Genomic DNA, 20,567 nt, shown 5'->3' on the forward strand with positions numbered 1-20,567 from the left:
TGCTCTAGCAGCTTTTCCTCTTTGATACCTTGTTGAATTTGGAGAATAACTCCATTAGTTGTGTTTCCTAGAGTCACCAAATAGGCTGATATTTCACACATTTGCAGATTCATGTGGACAGGTCGAAGGGTTTTCAGGTATAAGGCTGCTTGAGCGTGTGGTGTGCTTGCAATGCCGATATTCTGGTTTGGCTCATTGATTACTGTCCAGGCACTTGGAATTTCTTTTGGTGCTTCCACCGTTTCGCTCAGTGCCCTCACTGGTGCTGCCGTTACGACTTCATTTCGGGGTGGGCCGTTGTGCGGTCGCATGATGACATCGTGTTCGCCTTGCGGTAGCAGTGGCTGCCAGCCAGACCTCATAGCGGCTAGCTAATTGGACGGGTTGACTTTGGTATCGGGATTTACTTCCCATTCACGACGGTGGGTCGTTCGTATAACAGGGTCTTCTGGGGTTTCAGGAAGAGTCGTTGTTTCCTCTGAAGGTTTGCTTCGGTCCACTTTCCTGTCCTGGGGATCTGGTCGTTGCAATATCCTCGCACCTGTTCGTACCCATCTATTCCGATCAAAGAAAATTGCCGGTCATCTCACCCTTGTATAGCAATTATCAAGAGATTTCGTTACATAAAAAAGCTTCTTTCGTAGTATCATTATAGACACGCATCTAAAATTCCATTTTCATGTCTTCTCTACCTGTAAAAAAATTGCTTATGAAGTTTGTTCACTTCGAATGGCAAGCCATTTCTTTAACGTGCGAACTCTCAACTGTCAGTATTTTGCCTTCATTCACAGTAATATAAGCTATTGCATTTCATCGTGAGGAAGCGCACAATGTTCACGTTAGCCCATTAGAAAAGTTTGAGAAACCGGTCATGGGTATTATTACTTACTCGCTCTGTCTATCCCCGTCGTAACATCTATTTCCTCAACTGTATATTTGAACCTTGGGACCTCCTCGTGTATACTTACATTGTGTAATCGTGCAATATGGTATTTTTGAAATAAACTTTGAAACTTTGAATCGAATACCCCTGCAGCGGACACGCTTCATGAAAAGATACGAGGAACCAGCCTACTCTACTGGGTACCTGATCTTGCCGCAAGCTCGAATAAAAAAAGAGCAAACAAGACTCACCCGCAAAACCGGAATCTGGGATGCCTTTAGCCGCAAATAAAACCAGAGAGATCCCATCCCACAAATGCGAAAAACATTAAAACATTTATGGCACCTCCCGGAAGCCTACCATATACCACGCACACACACAACACCTAACCAAAGAACAGGTCTTACTGAAACAAGCGTAAAATGTAACCCTTCTAACTGCAACATGAAATGCCATTTACTCAGGAAGACAACTCCAACAATGCTCGAAATGCCAGGGAACGCTTAGTTAGTGTCACCTAGTCGGCAGTTGCAACAAAGGACAAGGAGAAGAAATCACCATAGCGCTTTCGCCACTAGAAGACGAAACCGACCTCCCCGCATTCGTCAAGTACCACCTGGAAGGTCGTCGCGAGGGAGACCAACAAGTCCCCGACAATGACTCTATCAGGAAGCACAGGACTACGCCGCGCCTAGGATGCCATGACAGGCAACTGTGGGTGTTCTGAACCAATGGGGACCTGCACCCGCAAGAAATCCTAACAACACGTTTCCTTCATTCATTAATTCCAGGCGACGGACTCAGTCACGACTACGAAAACTGTATTATATATCTACACTAAAAAATGATGAAAAAAGCTCCAATCAGGCTCGATGAGTACCGGCGTAGCCACCGCCGACAAGTACCATCTGGTTTCGATCCGGCCTCCAGTCGCGATTTCTTGTCTCAGCCGGTGGAGGTTTCGCCAACAGTTCAACAGTCCATCCGCACGCACGGCACAACCCGTGTGGGCGCAGACCGAAGAAAGTTCCAACAGTTGTGAAGGGAACCGAAATCTAAAATGGCAAGACGTGTGCAAGAGCTTGTCTTGTGTAAAGTCCAGGTATTTATTTGGTACTCATAGTTTGAAAACCTTTAATTACGTAAAACCCATTCGTCAATTTCGGTCAGTCTGTTTGTGTGCAAACACAATCACAAATTTTTAGCAAAGTTAAAGAATAAAATAAAAGCGTCTGGAGAGGTGGCACTTTTGACAAAATAATGAAAGAGGGCAACCAAAACTCTGAAAACGTACATTTAGAGAAGGTTTTCTCTTTGTTTGTAAAAAGTTGGCTGAACGTTCCTTTTGTAAAGTTTCAAATGCATGCAGTTGTCCAACACTATCAGTCTGTTGTTCTTTCACTATAAGTAATACTTACGTATATTAGTTCAGCTGCTTCCATGCTTTGGAATTGATTTCACAGTACCATACCACTCCACAACAGAAATTTGTTTCGTTGTGTGTTGAATGCCCGAAGTACTTTAAACTTATTGAATTTTTTCGTTTTTTGTACTGCAGGCAATGTTACCACAAGTCACTGGGCCCTCATATGTCGTTTATAATAAACTCTTTTCAGACAGCAAGTTGTTGGGTGGCTTCGGTAGTTTGTTTACAAATATGTGTAGCGTACAGCTCTGACACGACGACAAAAGAATGCTAAGTGCCGTCCCGACCGAACAGAAAGCAAGGCGCCCCGCGACATCAGTCAAGGCCAAATTCCAGCTGCCACCAAAGCTCCTCAAGGATGACACACGTGGCGACAGCACTATCTCTTGATTTTTATCCAACCGGCTAAACCGTTGCGGTTTTGTTAGGAAATGTGTTCTCAAAGGAGTTTGCCTTCCTGGCGCCTGACACGGTTAGCTTTACGAACCGCTTCACCTGAGGCTTTCAAATTTCTTCGTCCGGCATCTAACCCGCTGTGTCGCTGCTTTTCCTACCACCATGTATTGGGAAAGCGGACTGCGAAAGTGGATTCAGCTGCCAGTTTGTTCGCTCGCGTTGCTGCTTTCATCTTTATGCTACTGTCATCTTCTTTCGACTTCATCTGCTGCTGTGGAGGTCTTGCGCATGCAATATGGAAGGCTTCGAGCATCCAATGCCTTGAGCTCAGACAGACAGACAGACAGAAGGAAAAAGAGAGAAATAAAAGACTTTCTTCGTAAGGGGGTTAAGGGGGATAAGGAAGGTGAAAGGGGGATAAGGAAGCGGGTACGTTCAAGTGGACTAAGATGGCATGAGCATAAGATGTCTATTGGGGGTTGTTATAGGAAGATGGGAGCAGAACCGTCGTTCTTTCCTGCTGGAGGAATAACGCTTGAGTGTCGGAACAATGTGATTAGGTGAAGAGTGGTAGTGTTCACGAGCCTCGGGCGTACAATTTACGAATTCTGTTGACAAGACCATAGAAATATATAGAAAATCTAGCTGCAAACAGCTCCGCTATAATAATGAACTAAACGATGAAGGCAGAATGGGGGAAACTGCGCTCCCGCACAAATACGGGTGCGCATAGTACAACCAACCTCAAACGTTTTAATGCAAAAGCATAAAAGGCACATTTAGTGAAACGGCCTGGCTAGGCGTCTGTAGAGGGAAAATGACACATACACCCTCAGTGGATGCCGACGTAAGTATGCTTTACCCTGACATCAATTCGGAAGCCACGGGTCACGTGGCTGCGTATTCCTGTATTAGCGGTGAAATGTTTGAGTGGCGCCCCCTGGCTCTGATGTAGGCCTAAGGGCTCGCCCCACTGTCGTATGCTAAACCAACGCCGCTGTTACACTCGCGCCGCTATCGACCGTTTGTGAGGGGCAGCAGTTCCTGTGCTAGAACCCGCCCCCTTGGATGCTTTAGTGAATTGCAAAGTGTATTTTCAGTTTTCAGGTATTTTGCCAGCTTCTGAAGCCTCTAAATATTTTCAAGCTGTATCCCGCACAAGTTTGCAACTGTCTTCAGAAGAACTTTATTCAGAGCATCTGTCAGATGCAGTGGCGGAACCAAGGGTGTGGGCGGTTGGGCTATCGCCCCCCTTCCAAAGCCATCGACTAACCCAACCCCCCCCCCCCGTGTTACACCACCACGGACACCAATTTTGCGGCACGTCTAATTTTTTAGACCACGGAGGGGACGCGAGGGCCATCGCTGTCAGCGGCGAGCAAAGCACCCCTCGCTTCTAACTTTTTGCTGGGCATATCGTAAGGACGCGTGCCCCCGTATGCGATTTGCCTTGGGCGAGCGAGCTCAACGGGTGTGGAGAGCCAGCTGGTTTCCCAACAGGGAGCGTGTGCCGACGATGTTTTGCTGCGCCGAAATTAGTGTTTTCTTGTCTGTCCGTGGCTGTCCCCTCAAAGGAGAATCGTGACGGGACTGCGGAGTTCCGGCTCGCCCGGGAAGCTCGCTTTCGCGAAGGCGACGCCAGCGGGCCAGGAGGAACCGCAAATATCCAGCACGGGCCACCGACTGCTTGATTCCGGGAAGGCGACGACACCGGAAGAGAGGAGTGGGGTAACGGCAGCTGTCCCGGCCACACGCGCGCGTTGTTTTGGGAGGTGACGTCGAGAGCGAGAAGAGAAAAGGTCCAATGGGGTCAAAGTGAACGAGAATCGAGTAGCCACGCCCGGCCCTCTGTGGAATATGGGGTCCATCCCTGGCATTGAAATAAAGTTGTACCACCACCACGGTGGCACCACCACCTCTGACGGGTCTTCCTAAGAAAGTGCGAGTAGTCGCGATGGGCAGTCGGTTTGAGATAGTACAATGTGCAAGTCGCTTCCTGATGTCCGATGTCCGATGCTAGGTTAGCGGCGGCGTGTTAAGCCTCGTCTCCGGGATCGTGTCGGTCATCGTGGACTTCAAGGCCACCTTGGACTCCGCACCCCGGACCCTGAAAAACGTAAGCGAAAGCCCCGGCGAGTCCTTCGTCGTTGAACTTACGGTTAAGGCTAGCCACGCCTAGGGTTAGAATGTTGGCCTCCTCCTACAATACTATTTTTTTCGTAGTTCCCCTTTTGTGTATTTGTTGTATTTTTTGCTTGTGTAGTTAACGCCTTGTGTTAGCCGCCTATTGCGTGTGCTCCCATTGCACTGCGTCCCGCGCGTAGTGCCTGCGCACGTGTACCTATGTCCGCGTGAGATTTTGTTTTTGTTAAGCGTTGTCTGTCCCTCTGTAGTCTGGTCTGGTGTCATGCTTCTGTAGTAAATCCCTGTGTTTAAACGCGGGCCGGCTTTGTAGATAGCGTACTGCCCACGCTCGTCGGTTCCGCGGGCCGACTTTGGTATTGCTTGTCTGGCTTTTTTTAATTTTTTTTCCGACGCCAGTGCACGGGCTGACGCTAAATTTAATCCAAATTGCTCCACTGTGTGTGCGCTGGCTTGCCTGCCATCGTCTTTTTCTCGGCTCGTTGTGCCTAATGTTGTGCCTAAAGACCATCGTCTTTCTAGCGTCTTTTTCGAGTTCTGCACGAAATAAAAAAATGAAGGAATATCGCTGCGTGCGCCGTTTTCACTCAGCGCAGAGACGGAGCTCAATAACGCTCGCGTGAGCGGTCGGCGCACGCAGAGGGAAAACTAACCAAAATGGTCCCACGCCGACCGACGATCTTTCCTATCAAGGGTGGACACGTATAACTTGTTCGTAGTACTTCGTACTGCGCAGACGCCGCTTTTCGTCTTGATGGGCTGCATGTACTGAAAGCCACGTGATGCGTTGTTCGTATTTCCACGTACCGCGATAGCACATGTGGGAATACTGAGTAGCTCCAGGGATTTTGGCGCACGTGCATACGCGCGGGACGACCTCCCTGCAATAATAATTGCCTACGCCGCGTCTTGTTTGCGCGAGCGGGCAAGGGGGTTGTGACTGTCATCCTCGCAAATGTGCTTGCAACAAACGACTGCGTAGATGTTCCTAGTCACTATTTCTCAGTGGGTCGCCGCTTGTTCACAGTAGTGATAACAAGCTCATTGCTGCTTTTATGAGGTATATTTAACCCTGAGGAACAATAGCGCACCCCTCTAGACTGCGCATTTCTACTGAACTTCACGAGCGAAATAGACACGACGCGAGTCCATAGCCATTCGCCCGCTTCCGTCAGCGGAGCACCCGAACTAGTAGTCTCGCGGCGAAGACTAAGAGAGATGCTAATGCGCAACAACTTTCGCGCTATCGTAACACGTCAGAAAGAACTTCTCAAATTTTTCGTAGGTGTTTTATACATTGACCGATAAAGCTGTGCAAACTGCCCAAACGTCGGTACAATGGTACATGCTGGTACCTGTCTGCTGCGAGCCGTACTAAAACTGCACACCTAAATCGTGTTTTCAAATTGTGTCTTAATTTTTTTGTAACCATTGCTTGCTCAAATTTTGTAGCGTTGCGTGCAAGCAGACCTCGGATAGAAAGCCTTTTTGTGCTACATGGGTAATGTCTACATTCGCTGAGACTCATGGATACAGTTTTTATAAGCTTCTGAAACCATTTAGAACTAAACGTTGATTGGATTCGTAGCTCTTTTAAGCGCGATTCATACCTCTTTTTTCTGCCTCGTTACAGCCTACTGTGAAGCATGAAGAGAATGAGTTCTAGAACTATCGGCCGTTTTTTCAGTCCAGTTACCAAGAAGGCCTTCCAAGTTGCCGTTCAAGACAGCCAACCTGAGACATCATTTCCAGCCCTTTCGTTGTTACACCTCGATGAGAATGATGCGAATTCCGAGTGCGCGCGGAATGCCGAACACGAAAGGGAAATACCGCGCGCCACGCTGTTAAGAGATAGTGCAAGCGGAGGCACCTAATTAGTGGGGGGTTTATTGGACATTGGAAACTTTGCCAACAAGCAAGTTGAAGACTTCTCTAAGAGGCGTTTGCTAGAGTCGTATTGGCAGCCGCCAAACAATTATAGTTTCCCACACTCCGTCCAAAGTAAAGGCGGCGAAAAAGAGAAGAGAAACTTGAGCCACTCACACTTGTTAAAATTTAATTGGCTTGTTCTGTCGGACAGTCAGAGAGGTCTCTATTGCAAATACTGCGCATTGTTCACAACGGGAAGTGTTGTGAACGGGAAGTGTTGTGAACCCCTTCCCCATGAGGCCGGCCGACCCTTTAATATGGAGCAGGCAGCTGGCCTTGTTTCCCCCTTCAGCATGGCGGAACTGTTGGCAGCTATCGACTGAGCCGGAATACATAAGGCACCGGGCCCCTATGGCATACAGTACGAAGTGTACAAAAATTCCACAGAGAGGTCTCTTCTCGTCATACTGATAACTATTAACGAAGCTGGGGCCACTGGATGCGTACCCGCTTTCTGGAAGCACGCAGAAATCATAGGCCTCCCGAAAGCAGGAAAACCACGGGATAGGCTCAGCAAACTACGGCCGATCACGCTGGCATCTACCCTATGCGAGCTGGGTGAGCGTATGCTGGCGTCAAGGCTCACATAGTGGTTGAGGGCATGGGGTGGTACCATCTCTCTCAGATCTGCTTTCCGCCCCACATCGGCGCATAGGACGGCCTTAAAGCATTCTCGACTTCCGTACTCATAGGAGAACGCACTTGCATTCGTTTTATTCTTGCCCTTGACGTGAAGAAAACGTACGACAGTGTGAGCAATCAAGCAGTCCTACAGATACTGCGCTGGCTCTGATGCCCGACGCCTGTGGTGTTCTTTATAGAGTCGTTTTTACGCACCGCACATTTTCAATTAGAGTTTCAGGACAGGTGGTGGACTTCTTTTCAACATGCTGCGGGGCACCACAAGGCTCAATCCAGGCACCCATACTGTTCAACCTTGCCCTTGTCCCTCTCGCCTGGACAGTAGGGGCATTGAAAGAGCTAAATTAACTCATCTATTCGGATGGCATCACGCTCTGGTCGACACTTCCACACATTGTGGGTGTTGTGTTCATCCACTGCCTAGGTCTCGGCTAGTGATTGCTACGATTCCAAGCCATCCTGGGCGGCTAATCTTAGGTATTTTACAGCGGGCAATATGGCAGAAGCGCGGTAGGACGAAATTGAGATATCGAGAATGCCCGTCGAACGATAACGTCGAATGCCAAGCATGTTGTTTTACAGAACCTGAACCAAAACTCGTTTGAATGCTAATCCTGGACATCATCCAATCATGGTGCATCTCCTCCCGTCGTCACAGCCTGTAGTTGGTGCGGCCGCCGCAGACCGCACATGGTAGTTTTTCTTCTTTCGCGCATTATAAAATAATTACTGATTTCTAAGCCGGATAAACGATGAAAAGTGTGTTAAGTTGAGCCTGTCTATGCAGTGCAAGCGAAACCGGGAGCTAAAAATTTCATTTCAGTTTCCCTTTAACTACTCGTCGTGGACGGAGACGGAAGTGTGCGTGTTCTTCTTTAAGTGTTACAAATCTGAACCATTAAACATTTCATGTCTTTGTTTCTCAAAACAAAACCTAATTGGACCGCAACTTAAAAGCGACCCTTTGAACTTTATGTCTCCCTCCCTGTTGGCGTCAGTGCAATGGCAATAATAAAGATATAGCCCCATGGGATTGCAGTACGGTACAAACATTACGCTTGCTAGACAATGGTGTATTTTTTACAGTTCGTCTGTGTTGAATTGAAAATGGTGTGTAAAAAATAATGATCATTAACATCTAAATTATTACCCGGCAGGCAAACAGCTTATTTAATAATTCTGGATGCATAAGACAATCAACGTTTGAGTACCGCATTCACTAGTGTCGGGATATAAATAAAATTTTCATACCCACAGGCGAGAAAGTTTTGTGAAGAAAGAATGTTTTGTGAAGTGCCTTTGGATAATAATTCGAAAGTTAAATCCTCAGTTCTGATTAACCTTCTCTTCTTCACCTTCGGCTACAAGCAACTAGCGTAGCTTCCGAATTGCCTGTAGTAGGGCTTTCTGGGCATTTTAAAGGCTTTGTTATGCTTATTAGAACCAAAATAAAAATAACATCACCATTCTTACTTGTAGGTGAGCATGTTTGGAGAAGAAAGAAAGGGTGAAGGTCATTTTATTGTGGATATACATAGCAATAAAAGTGAGGTGCGGTTGTCGGCCATGACAAGACTTACTTGAATCACACTATTATACGACTTTACCTTAAGCAAATCCCGCTGTTTCGACTCATAGTAGCCAATTCGCCTGTGCTCCGCACAAGTTACCACGAACCCTATCATGTACAACTGTTATGAAAGGACCACAAACTCGCACTGAGTTTTCCTCATGGTTTGTCACTAACCTTTCTTTGGCAGATCGTTTAAAAAGCCCAACTTATCAACCACATCAAATTAGCAGCAGCTAGTTCGCATATTACGTAGCGCAGAAATTTTACTTGAACGCATTTTACAACGAACTGTTCAGCGGGTTTCAGCACAAACGTTTGTTTTCTGAGATGAACTAAATTGCCTATGCCTCTGCTCTTTTATTTTAGACTATGACTACGACTCTTACTTAAGATGTTTCTTTTTGCATACAGTAACACCCGTTTGAATCGTATAATTTGGTTTTTCAAAAAGTGTTTTTCAGAAAATAACCAAACTGTGAAAAAGAAATTGCATTTCAAGTGCGTGTCATAACAATATCCCTGAACTGAAGTCACTCCGCCGATGAGAACGACAACCCTCTGAGCATATCTTGTTAATTTACATTTCGCTTTCAGCAACGTCCAAGTGCTTCTTCGCACATCTACGTGGATTAGGGTTTGCATTTACAGAAAAAATTAGGAGCCAGTCTGGCCCTTTAAATGATCTGTTCTCTTTTTTGAAGCCTCTTATTACACTCAACTATAATCAGTTGTATTGATAACATATTTAAAGTTTCTATTTTTATTATTATATTTCGTAAAAATCAAATACCCTCCACAGGGTAAGTGAAAGTGCCGCCTGCGTAGAGCACAATTGCTTGTGAGTAATGCTTCCTTCGACTACGTTTTGCGATTTCCTTTTCTCGCTTCAGTACCAGTGGGGGTATGTTTTCTGTTTCTGTCTTTAGCACCGAGTGATAAAGCGAGGGACTACTTGGGGGACGCGCTCCGTGTCGTCGCTCGCTTGTCGAGAGCTGTTGCACACCAAACTCGAATACCAGAATCACTCTCTTACTGAAGCTAGGATTCCCCTCTGATAATTACCTGCTTACGAAAAACGGTACCTTCTCTAAGCTTTCTCAAATCATAACTGCATCAAAGGTGCGTCAAAACCTTCACTCAAATTACTCCCATTCGATGGTTCAAATTTCTAAGACCCAAATCGCAAGATTTACGACGATTTTCTTCGCACTAAGTTACGCAAATAAGAGCGATCGAAATTAATGTCGCTACGTTGTTTATGACATAAGGATAGGCTACACCAATCCTTATTCGTGATCGATTGGTATACTGTCTGATCCTGAACCGTTCCTTTTTGCGCGACTTTTAAGTAACCGTTTCGACCCAGTGGAAGCCCGGCTCCACGCACGCCCAGTGTGTCCAGAAACGTTTCAGAGCCTTTCTGTCGACCTATGGTTCTATGAAGAGATGCCTTATTTGTTTAGCAGGGCTACATCTCACCACTAATAAAAATTTTACCCTCTGTTTCTCTCTCCCCTGCCGCGCTGCACATGGGTTTGAATGCACTACAAAAAGTCAGAGCTTCCCCTCAATCCACCCAACGCTGGTGCAGCGACTTCGCATTGACTTCCGAACCGAGCCTGTTGCTTGCACGAGGTTGAAGCGTGTGAACCGCATTTGCTGCGGCGGAATGCTCCTCAGCATGTAGGAAGAAAAATGTGAGGAGAAAGCATGACGTCAGTCCACCCAAGTTAGGCAAGCCAACCTTCTCTGATGCCGCATTCTCCTCTTCTCCGATTCTTTCCGACTCTGTATTCAGGGATTTTCGCCTTTTCAGTCCCACGGTAGCATTTAGGGCTCCAGCTCCAGGTCCACAGCCTTACAGCCGGAGCGGCTGTAAGGCTGTGCAGCTGGAGCTGAGCGGCATCGACGAAGGCTGTGTACGATATTTCCCTCCAGTGTAGCGCTCCCAGCCATGTATCGTGGAAGTACTGCCGCTGTGGCTTTTCAAAAGAAGGGTAGGCGCAGATCGCACGCTCGCGAAGCAACCTCGCGAGCTGTGAGCCGAATCTGACTTCTGACGCTGGATCTCTCGAACTACAACCACCTTTGCTGGAAAGCGCGGCTGTAACAATACACTAGCATTGAGCATCCTGCCGCTGCATCTTGTTTCCCAACTTTGCTGCAAAGATGGCGTTTGGCATTCTGGGACCCGATTCTCGACTGCAGAAATACCCACGCAATTCGCAATGCTTTTTGCTTAAATACAACGTAAGCAATCAGTCACGTGATGCACCCATAGCTGTGACGACATTCAGTGTGATTGACCCTCCACTCATATAGATCACAACCAAGTTATCGAATATTGCGCTTAAAAGATCAAAAAACCTTGGCTTGTATTGTAAAATGAAGCCGGATCTGAGCTTGGCAAGTGAGACACATTTCTGCAGGTAAAAAGTGGCGGCAACAGTACAGGGCGATCGAGTAACGTTGATCCAAAAGCGAGCGAAAGTGAGATGTTGAGCTAAAGAACATCACAAAACCTTTTTAACCATATCTGTTTATTTCTTTCAATCGGTTTTAGTAACATAGTTGAGCTGTCTGCTTCAATGCAAGCTTTGTTGCGTTATCACCTTCCCGTCCACCACCGCCACCACACCATCGTCAGCTGCTCTGTTAGAATTTTATGGCGCGATCACATAAAAAGACGGCCGCGATCACTTCGTGTATGACACATAAGAGCAGCTAAGCGCAACGGGAGGTAAGCGCGGAGAGCACCGATGTCGCCGATTTACTCATTCGTCAAGCTCCACATCAATCAGCGCTGTAATAACAAGAGAGTCACTTGTCTTTTTCATTTGTCTCTTGAGTTCGATGGTGTGATCCAGCATCTTACTTAGACGAGTGTGGACAAATGGCATGCGTTGGGTTCTCTTTGTCATAGAGAGGCTTGTACTGCCCTCTTATGTTGCGGTTACGTAAAAACAAATAATTTTTATTTTACTGCCAAACGTAAAAGCAAAATACTCCATTACATTTTTATTCTCCGTGATCACTGACTGGAAGAGTGTCGGAAGTATAAATTCTTTCTGCAGAAAACAAGCTGCAGAAAACATGTTCTAGTCTGTCCTCTATACAACGGTAACATAGGACGGGTCCTTTTTTCAGCACCGTAAAGGCTTCACTTGTTATCTTAACCTCACTAAGGCCAATGACATCTCATTTGATGCCCTTTAATTCCTCGAAGAACACCTCTAGACTCGCTTCAGTAGATAAGGTTCTCGTGGTAAACGTTACCAGGTTCAGATTCCAATGGCGGCCTGTCCAGGTCTAGGTAATCTTACCAGCATCTACTGCGTCACAAGTCTGACCACCGCTGTGGTCAGTTGCTTCGCAACCAGTGGAGACTGGGGGCCGTGGGTAATTGGCGTATTCATTGGAGGTTGTGGCCGTTACTACACCGGGGTGGCCAATCCTGCTTTGGTGAGGGAGTGCATTACCTGCAATGGTCGCCGCGGTCAGGCCGCACCCCAAGCCCAATCTGCTATTCCATAATTGCGCGGCGGGGGATTAACGCGGCTCTGGAAGCTTCGAAGTTATAATTACTACTTGGCGGTTCCAGTGGTGTACTAAGAAAGATGAAAATAGAAAGGTTTTATGGGGAACATACTGCCACATGGTTCTCTGCACACACAGCTTATTTCTTTCCCTCGGCGGAGACTGAGATGGGTCCAGGGAGCCCTGCGAACGCGAATTGTTTCCTGCTTTCTGAGTTACCCTTTAAATACACGGTGGTGGATTAGCGCGGCTCTGGAAGCTTCGAAGTTAGAACTCCTACTTTGCGGGTCCAGTGCTGTACTAAGAAAGAGGAAAATAAAAAAGTTTCCCGGGGCACATACTGCCCCATTGTTCTCTGCACGCGCAGCTTATTTCTTTCCCGCAGCAGAGACTGAGATGGGTCCAGGGAGTCTTGCGAACGCGAATTGTTTCCAGCTTACTGAATTTGCCTTTAAATACACGGTGGGGGATTAGCGTGGCTCTGGAAGCTTCGAAACTAGAATTCCTAAGCGCCGGCTGAGCGGCCCACTAAGAAAGAGGAAAATAAAGAGTTGCCCGAGGCACATACCGTAATATTGTTCTGTACACGCGCAGATTATTTTTTTCCAGCGGGGGATTCTGAGCTGGGTCCAGGGAGCTTTGCGAAAGTGAATGGTTTCCTGCTTTCTGAGTTGGCATATAAACAAATGGCGGGGAGTTAAGGCGGCTCTGGCAGCTTCGAAATTAGAATTCCTACGCTCCCAGCTTAAAGCCTTCCTTACTTAAGAAGTAAGGAAAGCTTCGAAAGAAATCAAAGGGGCAAAGCACCTGGGGAGGATCAGATTACAACAGACCTCTTGAAGGATAGAGTAGAAATTGTACTTGAAATACTGGCAAAACTGTACACGCAATGCTTAATTACCAAAAGCGTACCGGAATCATAAAATAACGCGAACATCATCCTAATCTCTAAGAAAAGGGACATGAAGGACCTGAAAAATTACAGGCCGATCAGCTTACTGTCACTCGTCTACAAAGTACTTACCAAGGTAATTGCTAAGAGAATTTCTCCCTCCTTAAATTTCAGTCAACCTAAAGAACAAGCAGGGTTCCGTAAAGATTATTCAACAATAGACCATATTCACACGATCAATCAGGTGATACAGAAGTGCGCTGAGTATTCTGAACCCCTATATATAGCCTTCATAGATTATGAGAAAGCATTCGACTCGGTCGGAACCATAGCAGTTATTCAGGCATTACGGAACCAGGGAGTAGATGAGCACTATGTAAAAATACTAGACACTATCTACAATGGGTCCACAGCAACCGTCATCCTCCATAAGGAGAGCAGTAAAATATCTATAATGAAGGGCGTCAGACAAGGAAACACAATCTCTCCAACGTTATTCACAGCATGTTTGCAAGAAGTTTTCAGAACGTTGGATTGGGAACAGGTGAGAGTAGGGGTTAATGGAGAATACCTCAGTAACCTCAGATTTGTGATGACGTTGCCTTGCTAAGTCTCTCGGGGGACGAATTGCAAAGCATGCTTTCCGCACTAGACTAACGCAGTAGAACCGTGGGCCTGAAAATTAATATGCAGAAAACTAAAGTAATGATCAATATTTTTCTGGACAGCACAACAGTTTGGTATAGGGAGCGAGGTAGTAGAAGTGGTAAAAGAATATATCTACTTATGCCAAGTTGTGGCATAAGTAGATATCCCAACCACGAGGCACAGATAATTAGAAGGATCACAATGGGGTGGAGTGCTTACGGCAGACATTCTCAGATAATAAATATAGCCTACGATCGTCCCTGAAGAAGAAAGTGTATAACAGCTGCGTCTTACCGGTACTGACCTACGGGGCAGAAATGTGGAGGCTCACTAAGAGGGTTCAACTTAAATTGAGAACGACTCACAGGGCAATGGAGCGGAAAATGATAGGTGTAACATTGAGAGACAGGAAGATAGAGACGTGGGTCAGGGAACAAACGCGTGTTAAGGACATACTGGTGGAAATTAAGAAGAAGAAATGGACGTGGTCAGGGCATGTACTGGGAAGGCAAGATAACTGTTGGTCATTAAGGGTAACAGAGTGGATCCCTAGAGAAGGCAAGCGTAGCAGGGGGCGGCAGAAAGTTAGATGGGCGGATGAGATCAAGAACTTTGCAGGGACAAATTGGCCGCAGTTGGCAAAGGACCGGGGTAATTGGAGAATAATGGGAAATGCATTTGCCCTGCAGTGGGCGTAGATAGACTGGTGATGATGATCATGATGACGCGCCGAGCTCAGTGGGCCACTAAGAAAGAGGAAAATAAAGAGTTGCCGGGGGCACATACCGTAACATTGTTCTGTACACACGCAGCTTATTTTCTTCCCGCGGCGGAGACTGAGCTGGGTCCAGAGAGCTTTGCAAACGCGAATGGTTTTCTGCTTTCTGAGTTGGCCTTTAAATACACGTCGGGTGATTAGCGCGGCTCTGGAAGCTTCGAAATTAGAATTCCTACACGCCGGGCCCGGTGGCCCACTTAGAAAGCGAAAGTACAAAGGTGCCGGGGGCCACACGCCGCAACATTGTTAGGGACACATGCAGCTTATTTTTTTCTTACGGCGGAGACTGAGCTGGGTAAATGGAGCTTTGCGAAAGGGAATCGAGATACGAATCATTACGACATACCAAAATACAAGTATTTAACCTCAAAACAACAACAAGCCCTGCAAAATTAGTGAACATCGAGCCACAGTGACGTGTTGTGGGTACAAAATATGTATCGTGGGCAAAGTAAAACATAATTCTCACTGTGTATCTGATTGTTCGCTTAAAACATAAGAACACATTTTTCAGTATGTTAACTGCCTATTAGCATTCATCTGATACAATCAAACGCAACCGGACGATTCCAACAATTGTCGCGTTATGTTTCTTCGCAATAGTTTAGGTAGGTAGAAACCAATGAAATAAACAAGATTCTGTGATGTCATAGAGTACCGGCCGAAAAGTGGTTGAGCAGTCACACAACTTCACATGGTCTGTTTAACTTCTTCCTTAGTTGTCCAAAGCCTGTGCTAAAAAGGGTGCCATTGTTATCAGAACAAAGCACTCTTCTCAATGAACCCTTTGGCCCATTTACGATTTATATTAGCTTTTCACTGGAAAGCGCATCTATCATTGATGCTGTCTAAGTGATTTCCCCAGTTTTGCAAATTCTTCTCAATATTTTCCCAATTTATTTCCAGTATTTTTTCTGTGTGGTTTCTTTACCACATCCGTTTTTCTTTCCCTTTGTCACCTCACAAACGTCACCCTTGTCTGAAGTAGCCATGCCTGCCCTTAGTGGGGCTAACCTTTAAAGCCCGCCATAAAAGATTTCCTGCCTCTACTTTCCTTGTTTCCTTTTCCCCTTCAGTGAAAGGCAATGGCTGTACCATGTAAACTTCCTGTAGAATTGCCTTGTAGGGTATTTATTCTAATACTATACTATTACCCAAGCAGAACTAGAAAAAGAAACATCACCATTTTTATTTGTGTTTGGGCCCGTTCGGAGAAAATAGAATGGTTTAAGCATGTTCAACACGGATATACCTAATCGTGAAAAGGACTGTGGTTAGCGGTCATGCCAACACCATACTGGATCACACTTTTACGTCACTTCATTTCAAGCGAATCCGGCAGTTCAGACTCATGTTCGCAAGGTAGCCACTGGTCGGCGACTCTGGCTAGTTTCGGTTTCAAAATTGGGGCGATCCTAGCGGCAGGGTGCTGCGGCGTGGCCCTTCCCTTTCCCTCATCGTTTCTTTCTTTCCACACCACCCATGCTTCCGCGCCTCCTCACGCATGCGCAACAGCTCACCGGCGCCAATATTTTTTTTTTCTCTGGGAGCGCACGGCGGGCCAGTTTGGTGCGTGCGTAAGCGAGCCGGCGTGCGAAGGGCTTCGCGGGTTGCCTAAACGCCTCCGCAGGCTGAAAGTTTCGCTGCATTATAAAATATATACGAATGTATTCTAAATATGGGGCCGCGGGGGAAGGAGCGTCACCAGTCCTGCGCAGCTCTGTGGTGCAGCAACACAGGGCGAAACAGTTCGGCCAAGTTTATCGTCTTCTCCAAAAATGACAGGTAAGCAAATTAGCTTTGTACAAGTTATAGTGAATTCCTGAGAAGCCGACCGATTGCACTCTTCTATTTTCACTTCGCACATATAACGTGAAGTTAATGAGACATGTCAGTCGTCTTGAAGTGGAAACTAATGTGCAAATATATCCCAGCCTTGCAGGTACACAAAGTTTTAATAGAAGTGAACGCGCATTCGGCGCGCAGACTCTTGCTCGTAAGGTGAATTTGAGGCGGCATTGCCGTTTTGCGATTGCCTTAGAAACTGCTTGAACGTTGATTCAGGATTCTTATCGACGTATTTTTTGTTGTTGTTTCGTGCAGTGGGTTTTAGTCTTGGGTGGGGCCCCAATTCGAGGACGGTTCGAGACTTCATTGGACGTTTCCTGTGGTGAATCACCTCAACCCATCCAAAGTTATCACGCTGCACCTGCTCACAAAGAAGGCAAGCTCAACTGTACGCGCTTCTTGTCATTGACTACGTACCTATTACCACGGCGATTGTTGGCGCGGGGTGGCGTGCCCTAACCAATTTTTCCGGTGCCATCTTGCTCCAAAACGGATATTTGCGGCAAAACTGCTGCGAAACGTTGCTTCAGTGCTCCGAAAAATTGGACGTAAAACCGCGGTGTTCAATGCCAGTCAATTTGCACAGGGAGCAGTGGTAGGCCAAGCCGAAATACATGCGTTCTCAGCAGCTGCCATTACAAGCGTTTCGCTCATAAAAAAAAGGTAGCATTGCTGGATTTGCTTTTCAATCTAACCTGCGCGTCCGCGCCATGTCATCTTATCGCGAGTGGCTTTGCTGTTCCATAGTTCTAAAGTTAGAATCGATATCGGACAGGATGAGATAAGAGGCGCTGCCCAGACACGAGCTAGGGAGTACCGTGTGACAACCTAGCCGATATCTGCAAGTAATGAGCTCGGTACATGCGGCTTACAATACAGGAAAACTTTTTTTCTGCGCCCCCCCCCCTCATAATCAGACTGTACACGCGCCATTAAAAGAAAAGACGGGTGCGCTGGATTTGTCTTGCCATTGTGTTCTCTATTATACGACGTGGTTGCGCAATATTTTTGTACGCAGATATAATCTAGCAATGAGTGGTCAATAGTGCGGTTATTGTGTTGCAACAGTTTTTTCTCGCTGCATTTTGTTGGTGTGAACAAGATTTCTCGGAAGTGTATGGTCGGGTCAACGCTTCCTTTCAGAGTTTCCGTTAACTGTCCCAAAAGGCAGGCGTTGAAGCATACCTGTGCGTGCTTTCTTTTAAATTATAGGTTCCCGTTTACTGTGTCTCTGAACTGAAACGAATTTTTTGAATGTCTGAAGAACATTCCCGTCTCGAGGCTAGCCCAAGAAATAAGTATAAATTGAGTGGAACTTTCAAGTTCTTTCCTTCTCCCGCCGAGGTGTGCGCGAAAAAAAATATGTATAGTGATTAGAACTTTCGAAGTTATTCTTGCTTAATCAATTATTGTGTACCTAAAGGTGCATCTTGCACGTTTTTTTCCTATTCTGCAATGTTGCATGCCTAAATTTGCATGTCATATTTTTGCTTAGAGTCCAACAGAGTGTACATAAAATGTATGTGCATTATATTTTGTGTAGTGCATGTGTTTTCATGACTTCGAATCAAAGATGTCTCCATATGAATTTTGAATAAAACAAAAGCGAAAAGAATGTTTGTGTACGCTCCAATTATTATCGCCTCAAAGACAACAATTCCACACCAGAAAACATACTATTACCAACATGTTTCCTTCGTTCAATTGTTAAACACGTTACTGCACACACATACCAAATGACGGGCAGCGGCCATTCCGAGGCATTGCCGCCGCTCGTCCAACTTTCGCGCCTAGTGCCATTGCCGAGCGGCCCATGAGCAGCGACCGGCGGCAGGCGCGGAAGTTGGGCGAGCGTCGGTTGCTGCGGCTGGCGCGCGGCGGCCCGGACCAGCTACCGCGGAAAAAATGACGTCATCAGCGTCAGCGACGTCACCAACCTGCTTTCCCCCTCGCCACTCATTGCCATGACGATAAATAAAACGTTTTTCAGACGCCACGTACCACTAGGGGAGGATTTGGCGCTGTTGGCGCGAATTACGCGGGACCACGGTGGATGCTAGAGAGGCCGCCCCGTGAGGTAGCCTCCTGACGCTCAGGTTTCTATGAATACTACCATGTGCAACTGTGATAACAACAACCAGAAACTCGCACTTAGCTTACCCCGTGGTTTCTCACCAACCTCACTTTGCCAGATGGCTAAAAAGACCAAATTTGACCCCAGCAAAACAATATAAAAAAATTCAGATATGATGTCGCAGCAAGAATGAAAATCTTTCTTGGAATGAACATTTCAGCTTGTGTCTGTACAACTAGCACAAAACTTTTTTTTCTAGGTTCAACAAATTGTGTACACCTCTGCAGTTTTGGTTTAGCCTTTGACTGGGGCTGTTATTTCGCGTGTCTTTTTTGTTGCTGTTGTTGCTTACCTTAAACACCTCTTTCACAGGTTTAAAATTGTTTCTGAAAAGGCGATTTTAGTGATATAACCAGAGTTTCAGTATACAAACAGCAAAAAACACGGGTTGTCACAGTATATCTGCACTGAAATAATTAGGCACACATGCAGCGTTTTTTGTTTTCGGGTAAAACCTGCTTCTAACCGATTTGTAGCATTAGCTACATTGGCCGAGGTTGAGCAGATTCGCGTGGCTCCTGTACAGCCGTGCTGTGCATGCGCTAGGAGCAGTGACGTCTCACGGCGCACATCTGGCGCGCCTGAGCCGCCGCCGCCGCGCGCCTCGCCGGTCTACGCATTCCACAGGAGTAATGTGGCATCTGCGGCAGATGTACTAGCGCTGGCAAGTACCTAGCTGTGCACGTCTATTACGCAGTAGTTAAGTCTGACGCTGCGGCAGAGCCGATTGATCGCGCTTCTTATTTTTGAGTGTGCGCACAGGTATCAGTGGGGGTATACATATAGGAGGGCATTTCCTAGACAACCGGTGAAGCTAATGGCGTATTCGGTTGGCCGCTCCGGTCCTCTGGCTTGGAGTCGCCAGACGCCAAAGCGGCAAGCAATCAGAGGGCGAGAGGCAGCGTACCAACCGAATGCATCGGCGATCTCGGAGCAGCGCGCCTGTAGTGCCTGTACCGCCAGCGTGTAGCCAGCGCGGAAAGCCACCAGGAAAACCGCGGCGTTTTCAGTCATGTGACCCGTCCTACCGGCAAAGATCGCGCCAGGCTCTCACTTGAAGTGAAAACGGTCGGGAGTGCTTCGAGACGGAGGCTGACGCTCCGAAAGAACCAACCGATGGTAGTTCTAGCGCTCGAATTCTACCAACCGAAGGCGATGCCACTTTTCAGAGCACTCCAGAGCGCTCGCAAACGCCCAACCGAACACGCCATAAGACTAACCGGCTAAACCATTGCTCCTGCAACGTATATCCTGAAATAGCCGAGCCAAGTCCCCCCTAATTACTTTTGTATGCAGAGGATTTCAGTAACTCACGATGTCACCCGCGTTGACGTCCGTAGTCGTAGTCCGTACCCCTCCCCCTACACTATATAAAAAAATACTATCCGGCGCCTGGTTTCGATCCCTCGACCCTGCGGGCGGAACGCAATGTACATGGTGCTCTACCCACTGCGCCACAAAGCCGACACAAAATGGGAGGCTCATTCAAACTACGTCAAGAAGCTGCTGATACAACGACTTCATTACCACCAACTCCCCAAATACTAAATGTTAACGCAATAAACCCACCCCCTATGAGCCGCATTTACTGGAGTCCCCCTCGCCGGGAGACAGGCCCATTTTTTTTATTACTCTCGCTGTCCTCACCTATAAGCGGTGTCATTTCTCACTTTATTAGAGTTTTTATTTTTAATTATGTATTTCCTGTAACTCCAAAACCGCCGCAGGAAAAGTAAAAG

The sequence above is a fragment of the Haemaphysalis longicornis genome, unplaced genomic scaffold, assembly GCF_048455015.1.
Source record: "Haemaphysalis longicornis isolate Haplotype H1 unplaced genomic scaffold, Haemaphysalis longicornis Haplotype H1 scaffold_13, whole genome shotgun sequence".
Taxonomy (NCBI): domain Eukaryota; kingdom Metazoa; phylum Arthropoda; class Arachnida; order Ixodida; family Ixodidae; genus Haemaphysalis; species Haemaphysalis longicornis.